Source organism: Bufo bufo, chromosome 1 (genome assembly GCF_905171765.1).
Source record: "Bufo bufo chromosome 1, aBufBuf1.1, whole genome shotgun sequence".
In the NCBI taxonomy this organism is placed as follows: domain Eukaryota; kingdom Metazoa; phylum Chordata; class Amphibia; order Anura; family Bufonidae; genus Bufo; species Bufo bufo.
In genome coordinates, this window is record NC_053389.1 from 314,225,828 (window position 1) to 314,239,555 (window position 13,728).

The following is a 13,728-nucleotide window of genomic DNA, read 5'->3' on the forward strand; positions in this document are numbered from 1 at the left end:
ACCCAGATGGTTTTTGTCATTACAGAACTTCAAGTTCTCAGTGGAACACAGGGCAAGCCGCTTGCAGGGAAACGCGGATGCCATGTTCCGGGTACACTGTCTGGCAAGTGTTCACCCCCCTCAGGGTTGAACAAAGGGGGAGGTATATAGAAAGGTGCAAGGATCCGTCGTTAATGGAAGGTATGTGTCACCGAGGTTCCTGGCCTCGTTGAAGTAAGAGCCGGTATTTTCTGGTGTTGGCGGCAGCTAATGCTGACACTTTACTATTTTAGTATGGCTGTATAGCTGATCCGGGATGGCTCTTACTGGGAGTAGGCAAAGTGCTCGGTGGGTGACTACTCCCCACGTTCCAGGCCGGGTCTTGATTTTGGGCTATAAAACACAGGCAGCACTGGCAGGTGGTGTGGATTACTCCTCTCTGACATTGGAGCTCTGTCAGTCTCTGTGTTGGGACCTGGGAGTTTGGGCCTGTATTAAGGCCTGCTACCTTGTTGGTGTGAAAGCAGGTGGATTCTGCTTTGTCCAATGACTTCTTCTTTGCTGCATGGTGTGAACGAACACCAGAACCACAAGGTGACTGTTTTCCTTGAAACTGACTTTTTGTTTTGTCACTTACTTAGGCCTCATGCACACAACCGTTTTTTTTTGCGGTCTGCAAAAACGGGTTCCGTAGTTCCGTGATCCGTGTCCGTTTTTTCTTCCGTGGGTCTTCCTTGATTTTTGGAGGATCCACGGACATAAAGGAAAAAGTCGTTTTGGTGTCCGCCTGGCCGTGTGGAGCCAAACGGATCCGTCCTGACTTACAATGCAAGTCAATGGGGACGGATCCATTTGACGTTGACACAATATGGTGCAATTGCAAACGGATCCGTCCCCAAAGACTTTCAATGTAAAGTCAGGAGTCCCTATTATACCATTGGATCAGAGTTTTCTCCAATCCAATGGTATATTTTAACTTGAAGCGTCCCCATCACCATGGGAACGCCTCTATGTTAAAATATACCATCGGATTTGAGTTATATCGTGAAAACTCAGATCCGACAGTATATTCTAACACAGAGGTGTTCCCATAGTGATGGGGACGCTTCAAGTTAGAATATACTAAGAACTGTGTACATGACTGCCCCCTGCTGCCTGGCAGCACCCGATGTCTTACAGGGGGCTGTGATCCGCACAATTAACCCCTAAGCTGAGCACCTGAGGGGTTAATTGTGCGTATCATAGCCTTCTGTAAGACATCAGGTGCTGCCAGGCAGGAGGGGGCAGACCCCCCTCCCTCCCCAGTTTTAAATTCATTGGTGGCCAGTGCGGCCCCCCCTCCCTCCCCTGTATTTAACTCATTGGTGGCCAGAGCGGCCCCCCTCCCTCCCTCCCCTGTATTTAACTCATTGGTGGCCAGTGCGGCCCCCCCTCCCTCCCCTGTATTTAACTCATGGTGGCCAGTGCGGCCCCCCTCCCTCCCCTGTATTTAATTCATTGGTGGCCAGTGCAGCCTCCCCTCCCCTCCCCCATCTAATTAAAATTCCCCTCCATCATTGGTGGCAGCGGAGAGTTCCGATCGGAGTCCCAGTTTAATCGCTGGGGCGCCGATCGGTTACCAGTCCTGGCTGCCATGGTTACTTAGCAATTTTAGAAACATTATACTTACCTGCGCTGTCTGTGACCGGCCGGGCGCTCCTCCTACTGGTAAGTATAATGTTTCTAAAGTTGCTAAGTAACCATGGCAGCGAGGACTGGTAACCGATCGGAGCCCCAGCGATTAAACTGGGACTCCGATCGGAACTCTCCGCTGCCACCAATGATGATGGGGGGAAGGGGGGGGATTTTAATTAGGGGGGAGGGGAGGCCGCACTGGCCACCAATGAATTAAATACAGGGGAGGGAGGGAGGGGGGCCGCACTGGCCACCAATGAGTTAAATACAAGGGAGGGAGGGGGGCCGCACTGGCCACCAATGAGTTAAATACAGGGGAAGGAGGGAGGGGGGGGGTCGCACTGGCCAACAATGAGTTAAATACAGGGGAGGGAGGGGGGCCGCACTGGCCACCAATGAGTTAAATACAGGGGAGGGAGGGGGGGCCACACTGGCCACCAATGAGTTAAATACAGGGGAGGGAGGGGGGGGCCGCACTGGCCACCAATGAATTTAAAACTGGGGAGGGAGGGGGGTCTGCCCCCTCCTGCCTGGCAGCACCTGATCTCTTACAGGGGGCTATGATACGCACAATTAACCCCTCAGGTGCGGCACCTGAGGGGTTAATTGTGCAGATCACAGCCCCCTGTAAGAGATCGGGTGCTGCCAGGCAGCAGGGGGCAGTCATGTACACAGTTCTTAGTATATTCTAACTTGAAGCGTCCCCATCACTATCGGAACGCCTCTGTGTTAGAATATACTGTCGGATCTGAGTTTTCACGAAGTGAAAACTCAGATCTAAAAAGCTTTTATGCAGACGGATCAGCGGATCCGTCTGTGTGAAAGTAGCCTACGGACACGGATCACGGACGCGGATGACAATCTTGTGTGCATCCGTGTTTTTTCACGGACCCATTGACTTGAATGGGTCCGTGAACCGTTGTCCGTCCAAAAAATAGGACAGGTCATATTTTTTGGGTGGACAGGAAACACGGATCACGGACGCGGATGAAAAACTGTGCATTTTCCGAGTTTTCAACTGACCCATTGAAAGTCAAAGGGTCCGCAGAAAAACACGGAAAACGGAGCAACGGACATGGATGCACACAACGGTCGTGTGCATGAGGCCTTAATGTGTGAATAAACACTGAACTGTTTAATTTAAATACTTTGTTGTTGCCTCTATACTGCATCCGCTAACCTGCCAGAGTGAACCCCCACAATACATAATTATATACAGGAGATACCCAGGTTATACCAGCATGCTCGATATCACTATGTACATGAAGATGTATAACTTATACTTGATGGACATATATAATTATATACAGGAGATTCCCAGATTATACCAGCATGGCCCATATCACTATATACTGTACAAGAAGATGTATAACATTCCAGCTGTACATATATAATTATATACATGAGATACCCAGGTTATATCAGCATGCTCCATATCACTACAAGAAGATGTATAACTTATTCCAGCTGTACAGAATGGAGGATCACACTCACACACGGAGCGTGATTCCTGCAATGGACTCGCTAGTGTGAAACAGCCCTAAGTCTAGGCAGAGGGGCTGCTGGAGACCGGCACATTATCATAAATTAAGCAATCCTCTGTCTGCATAGGGAATATCAAAGCTCAGCATAAAATGGCCTCATGGATAAATGACCCCATTTGCTTTAACAACATATTCTCTCTCTGAAATAACTTGGGACAATGTTTCGTCTATCATGTCACCAGACACAGAAAACAATTCTGGCCTGTTCCAGCTGCATTGCATTTTTTATCCCCTCGCACGTGCTGGATTGTGTGTTTCAACATTCCTCCAAAAAGTCACATTTCATCAGGACAGTGGTTGAGCAGTCAGAAGTCAATGGCATGCCTGACGGACAAGGAGGAGACTGATCACTGAGGAAGGCAGTGGGAGACCATTCCCCGGAAAAATGTGCCCCGGTTATGAACTCGACCTCCTGATGCTCAGGCCCCAGTATGGTTGACATCTGTTTCTTATTAAATTAAACATTCATAAGCAACCCCCTGCCAAAGCAAGATTAGGCCCGGCTAAAACAAATAGTCCACACATAACATAGACCCCTGTTGTCACTGTGATAAGACAATAGCTGGTCGTATTTAAAGGCGGCCATGACACAGTGTGCGCGCCTCTCTATTAGCAGTCCTAGTCACTTACACTGAGGTAGATGCATCAGGCACAGTGATCAATAGTGTTGGACACATTGGAAGGGCATAAGATACAGATTAAGATTTACTCTGTGCACAGTGAGAGGTTTGGGAGGATTCTCTTAAGGTGTCCATAGATATTAGGTGGCGTTCACATCACTGATATTTATTTCCATTGTTCGGGGGCTGTGCAGTGATTTATATTGATGACCTATTGTCAGGACAGGTCCTCAATATCAGATCGGTGGGGGTCCAACACCCGGAACACTCGCTGATCAGCTGTATGAAGAGGAGTCGGTAGTGTCGTCGCTAGAGGGGGGCAATCACCCCCCCTATGTTGTTCTTTGCCCCCCCCCGGGTGCCCCCCCACTGATTCCCCCAGGTGAATACTAATGAGCGCTTCCATTATGGAAGCGCTCATTAGTACCGAAGGACCAGGAAGTGGTGAACACTCTGTACTTACCACTTCCTGGTCCTCGGCTGTCGGCTGTGCAGGGCTGCGCACAGCGTGAGGGCCCTCTGTGACCTCACGCTGTGTGTGCCAGTTCAGAGCACAGTCGACTGAGGAGAGGCAGGCGGCGTCCAGGAGCAGGAGAGGTAAGTGTTTTTTTATTTTATAAAAAATGTGGCTGCTGGGGGCATAATAGGGGCTAATCATATGAGGCATAATGGGGGCTAATCATATGAGGCATAATGGGGGCTAATCATATGAGGCATAATGGGGGCTAATCATATGAGGCATAATGGGGGCTAATCATATGAGGCATAATGGGGGGCTAATCATGAGGCATAATGGGGGCTAATCATGAGGCATAATGGGGGCTAATCATGAGGCATAATGGGGGCTAATCATATGAGGCACAATGGGGGCTAATCATGAGGCATAATGGGGGGTAATCATGAGGCATAATGGGGGCTAATCATGCGGCATAATGGGGCTAATCGGAGGCATAATGGGGGCTAATCGGAGGCATAATGGGGGCTAATTAGAGGCATAATGGGGGCTAATTAGAGGCATAATGGGGGATAATTAGGGGCATAATGGCTTATAATGGGGGCTAATTAGGCATATGGGAGCTAATGAGGCATATGGGGGCTAATAAGAGGCATAATGTGGGCTAATGAGGCATAATGGCTTATAATGGGGCTAATGAGGCATAAGGGCTGATATGGGGGCTAATGAGGCATAAGGGCTGATATGGGGCTAATGAGGCATAAGGGCTGATATGGGGGCTAATGAGAGGCATGAGGGCTGATATGGGGGTGATAAGAGGCATAATGGGGGCTAATAAGAGGAATAATGGGGCTAATGAGGCATAAGGGCTGATATGGGGGCTGATAAGGGAGTGATGAGACCAGTGGCGGATTACAATAGGGACGTTCGGGTCGGCAGCCCCGGGCCCAGCACCGCTGGGGGGCCCAACGCTGACCCGAACGCCCACATACTGCTGCGGGACACGGGAGCGCATAGCTCCCTGTCCCGTCCGCGATCACCGCCATAGGCTTCAGGCCTTGAAGGCCTGAGGCCTATGCGGTAGAGAAATCCCGGCGCAGGCGTGCGTGATGACGTCATCGCGCGCCTGTGCCGGGACGCAGCACTGTGACGCGCCTGACTCATCCCGCCTTCCTCTGCGAGCAAGCTCCTGGCCCTGGACATACAGTAGGTGAGTATTTATCTTTTAATTTTTTTGTTCATTTTTTATTTTTTTATTTCATGTGCCTACTTTGGGGGGGCACACAGGAGGACATATTAGGGAAGTTAAATCGAGTACATTGGGGGGGGGAATGTGGGGGCTGTATGGGGCCAAATTATTATGGGAGGGAATACTATGTGGGGGCTAATTACTATGTGGGGGCAGTGTGGGGGCAAATTGCTATGTGGGGGCAGTGTGGGGGCAAATTGCTATGTGAGGGCAGTGTGGGGGCAAATTGCTATGTGAGGGCAGTGTGGGGGCAAATTGCTATGTGGGGGAAAATTGCTATGTGGGGGCGGTGTGGGGGCAAATTGCTATGTGGGGGCAAATTGCTATGTGGGGGCAGTGTGAGGGCAAATTGCTATGTGGGGGCAGTGTGGGGGCAAATTGCTATGTGGGGGCAGTGTGGGGGCAAATTGCTATGTGGGGGCAGTGTAGGGGCAAATTGCTATGTGAGGGCAGTGTGGGGGCAAATTGCAGTGTGGGGGCAAATTTCTATATGGGGCAGTGTGGGGGAAACTATTGTGTGTGGGGAAACTATTGTGTGTGGGGACAAATTACTATATGGGGCTGTGTGGGGGCAAATTACTATGTGGGGGCAGTGTGGGGGAAACTATTGTGTGGGGGCAGTGTGGGGTAATTGCTATGTGGGTACAGTGTGGGGTAATTTCTATGTGGGGACAGTGTGGGGTAATTTCTATGTGGGGACAGTGTGGGGAAATTGCTATGTGGGGGCAAATTACTATGTGGGGAAAACTATTGTGTGGGGGCAGTGTGGGGAAATTGCTATGTGGGAAAAGTGTGGGCAAATTACTATGTGGGGGCAGTGTGGTAAAAATTACTATGTGGGCGCAGTGTAGGGCAAATTACTATGTGGGGGCAGTGTGGTGGAAATTACTATGTGGGGGCAGTGTTGGGCAAATCACTGTGTGGGGGGCAAACTACTATATGGGGGCAGTTTGGGGGAAATTACTGTGTGGTGGCAAATTACTATGGGGGGATTACTATGTGGGGGCAGTGTGGTGGAAATTACTATATGGGGGTGTTGCTATTGGGGAGGCACTGTAGGGGCAATTCTATTATTTCTGGGGACACTATACAGGGATTATTGCCTGGAGCACAATAGTGGGTGGTATTATTACTGGGGGTCTCTAGGGGACATTATAGCTGCTGTGGACACTATAGGGACATTTGGGGTAATTTATCAAACTGGTGTAACGCAGAACTGGCTTAGTTGCCCATAGCAGCCAATCAGATTTCACCTTTCATATTTGACAGCTCTTTTGGAAATCCAGTTCTACTTTACACCAGTTTGATAAATTACCCCAATTATGTCTATTAGGGTCACTATTTTTTCAGCAGTATAGTTCCTGGGGCATTGGGAAGCACAACGGGCACAGTATTGGGGGTGGCAGGATGACGCTGTGGGGACACCAGGATGAGGAGGTTGATGGAAAAATTTAGAAATCTAACGTGTCTGTGTTACAAACTGTAGAGACGAGATGCGGCTGAAAGAATTTGCCATGGCGGTCTGGGTCAAATGGAGGAGAAGAGGAAAGAGAAGGTCTACATGACAGGAGATGTCACTGGATGTAAGAGGTATGTGGTGCTGTATTCTCCTCCATGTCTTTTTTATTACAATTATATGTATTTTAAATTTGGTGACCAAATATTTCAGTTTAGGACCCAATTTGGGGTATTTTTTTTTTAGTCTGAAGATGTCATATGGCCTAAGAAGAGACTGTGGCGCCCATGAAGCACCGCAGCCTCTTCATACAAAAAAAAAGTTTGGTAGACAGCCCCGGGCCTATCATGCACTTAATCCGCCCCTGGATGAGAGGCATAATGAGGGCTAATGAGAGGCATAATAAGTGTCATCCACAGATGCCCCCATAACAGTGTGTCTTCCACAGATGCCCCCATAACAGTGTGTCTTCCACAGATCCACCATAACAGTGCGCCTGCGCACTGACAAGAGACAGAAAGAAGGGGAAAGAATCCGCAGAAGCAAGCAGAGGACGGCACAGCAGACTGAATAGCTTCTTTTGGAAGTAAATTGTTTTATTATAAATGTATCCCTGCATACCGCAATTCTCTTGTATTTTGTAATCTTATTTATATATACTTATTTTGTTTTTGACCCCCCCCCCCCCCCATTTTTGACTGTGGTATCTTTGTGCCCCCCCCCCCATATATTGTTCCTAGAGTCACCACTGGGAGTCGGCACTCCATGTAAGCGCTGCTTCCTCAATACCCTGCACTTCATCTCAGAAGTGTAGTGTAATACAAGTACCTGAGCCATTCAAATCGAGCAAATGCTTGTAATTAGACTACCCCACTGCTCCACAGGAGACGATGCGTAGTGTAATGATCAGGAAGCAGTGCCTGCATGGAGGGCCCCCTCCTCGTCAAACAGCTGATCAGCGGGGATGTTGGACCCCCACCGTTCAGATATTGATGACCTAGACTGAGGATAGGTCATCATTATTATTTGCTGCACAACCCTTTTAAGCAGGGAAAAAAGTCCAGCATGCCGGAAAACGGAATCTGCCACTGAGGCCTGAATTGAGCCTTAGGGCTCATGCACACGAGCGTAATGGCTGTGCCCATGCTGCAGATCTCCGTTTGCCGATACGGACCCATTGACTTGAATGGGTCCGCAATCCGCAACATATGGCCAAAAATAGGACATGTTCTATATTTTTGCGGTGCAGGGGCATGGACTAGAAATCCCATAGCAGTGCTTCGTAGTGCTTCCAATCCGTGCCTCCACTCTGCAAAAAATAGGAGAAGTCCTATCCTCGGCCATATCTGGCAGATTGCAGACCCATTTAAGTCTGCATCCACAGCACGGAGTGCACACGCCCAGTGCCCATATATTGCGGACGCGCCGTTTACGGTACATAATATAGGCACTGACCCACTACACTCGTGTGCATGAGCCCTTAGATAGCCATTCACTGCCCCATATACTATGCTTGACTCAGCTGACTGTGCATTTTTTGTGTTTTTTTATTGTGCAGTGGGAATAAGCCACTGTCAGACTCCTCTGGGTGTCTTAATGGGGTTGTCCAGGTTCAGAGCTGAACCCGGACATACCCACATTTTCACCGAGGTAGCCCCCCCTGATATGAGCATTTCATGCTCCGATGCTCTGCTTTGCCCTGCATTGTATCATGCAGGACAAAGGCTTTTTATGGAGATCCGGTGACGTACCAGGCTCTCCATAGGGACTGCTAGGTGGTGGCTTCCATCTAGCAGTGAGCCCGGTGACATCACCAGCACTAATGGGCCGGCTTGAGCGCTGCCCTAGCCTGTAACACCTGCAACACTGCTACGCGGAAACCTCCACCTAGCAGTGGGAAGATATAAACAAAGAAGCCCGCGATACAGTGCAGGGCGAGGGACAGCTTCGAGCATAAAATGCTCTGATGCTCATATCACAGGGCCTGCCAAGTGAAAATGTGGGTATGTCGGGGTTCAGCTCTGAACCTGGACAACCCCTTTAAATAGAAGAATTGTGCATTATTTGTATACTGAAAAGCAAGTCACTCACTGCATAAAAGCATCTTTCCTCCTCTTGGGTCGAACATTATTTACCACCACTGGTGACAAAATTACCAGGGTATATCAGAGACACCAAACATGTGTTGGTGTTACTTCAACATATGAAATGTCAGGAGGGGTACTCTTGATGTGGTGGCTCTGTACTCCTCCATACCTCATAATCAGGGCCCCATTGCATTATCGGATCATATGGATAAATATTCCATGTACAGTAAGGAACTAAAAAGGTTTTTAGTTATGGCCACAAAATTTTTGCTACCACACAATTTTTTATTTATTTTTTACTTTCGGTGGTGTCTCCAATGGGGGCAAATTTTCCCCCTCGTTTGCAAATGTTTATGTAGCTCTTTGGGAGGAAAAAAATTTTGTACAATTTTGACAGTCCTTACATTAAGTCTATAGCTTGGATATGAAGATACTGTATATACTCTAGATGATATGTTGGTTGTCTGGAAATATTCTCATCATGATTTTCAGTATTTTGTACAGTACATTAACAACAATCCAGAACATTTCTTGACATCGAACTAGGCATAGACAATAATAACATTATTATAATAAAACCTAACAGGAAGGAGACTGCAGGGAATTCTACTCTTTTAGCCACATCATGTCATCCTCGATCAGTTATTAATAATATAACAGAGACTACTTTATCTGATAAACTAAAAAGGCGGCTAAACATTAGAGGATACTCTGAGACTAGTCTGAATAGTGCCTTATAAAAGGCTTCTCAATGAGGTCAAACAAGGCTAATTGAGGAACATTATAAGGGCCCATTCACACGTCCATGGTGTATTGCACATCCGCAAATTGCGGATCCGCAATACACCTGGCCGGCACCCCCCATAGAACTGCCTATTCTTGTCCGCAATTGCGGACAAGAATAGGACATGTTCTATTTTTTTGTGGAGCCGCGTCCCGGAAGTTCGGGGCCGCGCTCCGAAAATGCGGATGCGGAGAGCACATAGTGTGCTCTCCGCATCGATTCCTGCCCCATTAAGAATAAATGGGTCCGCACCCATTCCTGATATTGCGGAACGGATGCGGACCCATTTGCGGACGTGTAAATGGACCCTTAACAGAACAATTCTAGATTTTTCTCTCAGGATCAATCACAGCTGGTGACTTTTTCACTAATTTAATAGTCGACAATACAATCAGGTAAAAAATATTGTAAGGCAATATATTCCAATACTACTGCAGGATCCTATGATATCTGATGTTTTGGCCCCTTGGGTGGTAGCTTGGAAAGTTCTTACTTTAGGATTAATGTTGTCATCCAAGTTTTTTGAGAGAAAACCCACACACCACTCATGGAGCTTGTCACCACATGGGGATCAAGAATACACAGCAAATAGTTATATCAATTAGGGTCCATTCACATGTTCGCAATTTCGTTCTGCATTTTGAGGAACGGAATTGCGGACCCATTCATTTCTATGGGTCCGAGTTTCCGTTCCCGAAAAAAAGAGAACATGTCCTATTCTTGTCCGCAATTGCAGGCTGATTTACAGGCTGAAAAGAAGGCGTGTTGGCACCTGCACACAACCAACTAGGGTACCGTAATTTTACATGCAGCGCCTGTGAACGCGCACAGGGAGGGAGGGTACCTATGATTTACCGGCTGAAAAGAAGGTGTGTTGGCGCCTGCGCACAACCAACTTGGGTACCGTAATTTTACATGCAGCGCCTGTGAACGCGCACAGGGAGGGATGAAGGGTACCTTTGATTTACGGGCCACTGCGCATGTGCGAACCAGATTGCCTTGTGAAACAGACAGGGTACTGAAATATTACAGCTCGTGCTTGTGAAGGAACATTTGGCCCGTAAATCAAAGGTACCCTTCCTCCCTCCCTGTCGGTGGCCCGTAAATCGAAGGTACCCCCCCCCCCCCCCCCTCCCGCTTCACAAGGCAATCTGGTTTGTGCATGCACGGTGGCCCGTAAATCAAAGGTACCCCTCCCTCCCTGTGCGTGTTCACAGTCGCTGCATGTAAAATTACGGTACCCAGGTTGGTTGTGCGCAGGCGCCAACACGCCTTCTTTTCAGCCCGTAAATCATAGGTACCCTCACCTCCCTGTGCGCGTTCACAGGCGCTGCATGTAAAATTACGGTACCCAAGTTGGTTGTGCACAGGCGCCAACACGCCTTCTTTTCAGCCAATCAGGTGCCGAACTCTAAGATCACACCTCCTTTTGAAGCTTCCGGTGCACCTACGTCACTACCGGAAGTGACGAGGGTACCAGATTTTAACATAATTTCACGGAACACCGGCAATGTGTGGTCCGCAAAATGCGGAACGCACATTGCCACTGTCCGTGTTTTCCGGATCCGTGGATCCACAAAACACGTTACGGACGTATGAATGGAGCCTTATGGTGCAAATTTATTGCTTATTTAGCATCATGTGGTAAATGCAAACAATACTATGTGGGGTGTATGACTGACCGTTTAAAAAAACATATTAATAAACATCACACAGATGTTACAGACCCAAATGTTATAAATATATCCATGCTTTCAAAACATTCTGCGGACCTCCACACAGGGCATATTTCCACTTTTGGCTTTTCAGATAGAAAAGGTCACTAAACCAGTTAGGGGTGGCGGTCACTTCAGAAAGTTAGGCCTCATGCACACGACCGTTCAGTTTTTTGCGGTCCGCAAATTGCTGAACGGAACAGGCGGCCCATGGTAGAAATGCCGCAAAACGGACAAGAATAGGATATGTTATATTTTTTTCGCGGGGCTACGTAACGGAGCAAGTGAATGGGTCTGCATCCGAGCCGCCAAAACTGCGGCTTGGATACGGACCAAAACAACGGTTGTGTGCATGAGGCCTTGTACTGGATTTTTACATTGGGAACAAGACAACCAATGAGTCTTAACTCACGTCATGGCCTTATATTGTGCTATTAATACGTCATTATTATTATTAGTATATGCAAACTTATGAGACACTATGGGGGAGATTTATCACAACTAATGTAAAGGAAAACTGGTCAGAAAGGAGCTCTAAAAATTAAAGGTGGTATCTTATTGATTGTTAGGGGCCACTAAGCCAGTTTTCATTTACAACAGTTTTGAGAAATCTCCCCCATAGTGTCTCATAAGTTTGCATATACTAATAATGATGCCTATGGGTGGTATGAGAATCTCTCCATTATATCTATGATATGATTTTTCTCCTTCCATTTTTTGGTGTATGATGTATACTATATTGTGATAAATTTTGGGATTTATTATACATGGCATTCCCTTACGTCCTAACCAGCAGCACAAGTGGGGGGGAGTTCTCCCCTGTGAAACTGGTAGGACAGGTGGAATTTTTGTAGACAATAAATTTCCTACCAAGCACTAATTAAATAATTAGTAAAACCCACCCCTATAAAGGGCAGACTGCCCATATCCCAGTGCTTTTTTTCTCTGTCCCTGTGGACAGTAGGACGGCTCCGGCTGCGGCCTGTTACATTATAAAATATTCTCTTTTTAATATTTTTCCTACCAGATTAATCCTTGTTTTTTCCCAGCTCCGGTGCCCATGGTCGTCCCCATCCTCACGACTCCCTATCCCTCCAGCCTTACTGCGTCCGCTGGTTCTTGCGGTCCACCGCTTTTCTCGGCTGAAGGGGCGGAGACTAACGCGGCAGTCTGTTTCCTGCTTGCCTGGCCGGCGTCGGGCCTCCAGCGTCCCATGGCTCCTTCTGCTCTGTGATTGGTGCGCTGCCCGGCAGGAAGTACGTCAGTGGACGACTTCCGGGTCTCGCGCCGGTCATTTCTTTAAGTTTTAATAACTAGAGAGTGTGCCCTGGGTGGTACATTATTTTAACATATATATATATATATATATATATATATATATAAATAAAAAACCAAATATTCCTGTGGGATTAGAGGAAATTTTAGGTTTAGAGGCGGGGCCATCTGCAGGGCGGAGCTAAGGAGGAAGGTGGAGTTTTTCCACCTATATAAACCCACAACAAGTGGAGCGCTTCCTCTTTCTTTGCAGAGAGCTATTGCTGCACTTCTGTGGCTACTACTACTACTAAAAAAAATTCTAGATGGCGTCTCCTAATGGTGATCAGCGCGGGAAGGCTTCCCACAACCAGAGACACCTACTCTGCGCCTCTTGCCAATGCCGGACTCCTATGAGTATAATAGATGTCCTATGAGTATAAGTAGATGTTTGGCTGGATGAAAGACTTTAGGGGAAATTCCATTTCCGAAATCAAGAGTGCCCTCTCCTCCAAGAGAGCAAGAATATCTTCACACGTTATCTCCGTGGACGACCGTTCCTCCTCTTCCTCGGATGATGAAGATTCGCTGTACTTATTTCCAGCCGAAAAAACTTAAAGGCTTTTGCGCTCCATCCGGTCAAGGGATCGTGATGTCGAGCAAGGGGAAGCTCCGCCGTCCACCTCTAGGGGGTTAAGGACCTTCAAAGTGGATGAGAACCTTAAGCGATTGATGCTAACCGAGTGGAAGCACCCGGAAAAGGGTCCAGTCCTCAACAAGAGGTTTAAACTAATGTTTCCCCTCCACGAGGGGCTACCGCCTCCGAAGGTCGACATGGCGATTTCCAAATTGTCTAAAAGGACCCTAGTCCCGTCAGATGAAGGTAGTAACCTCCAGGACCCGTTAGATCGG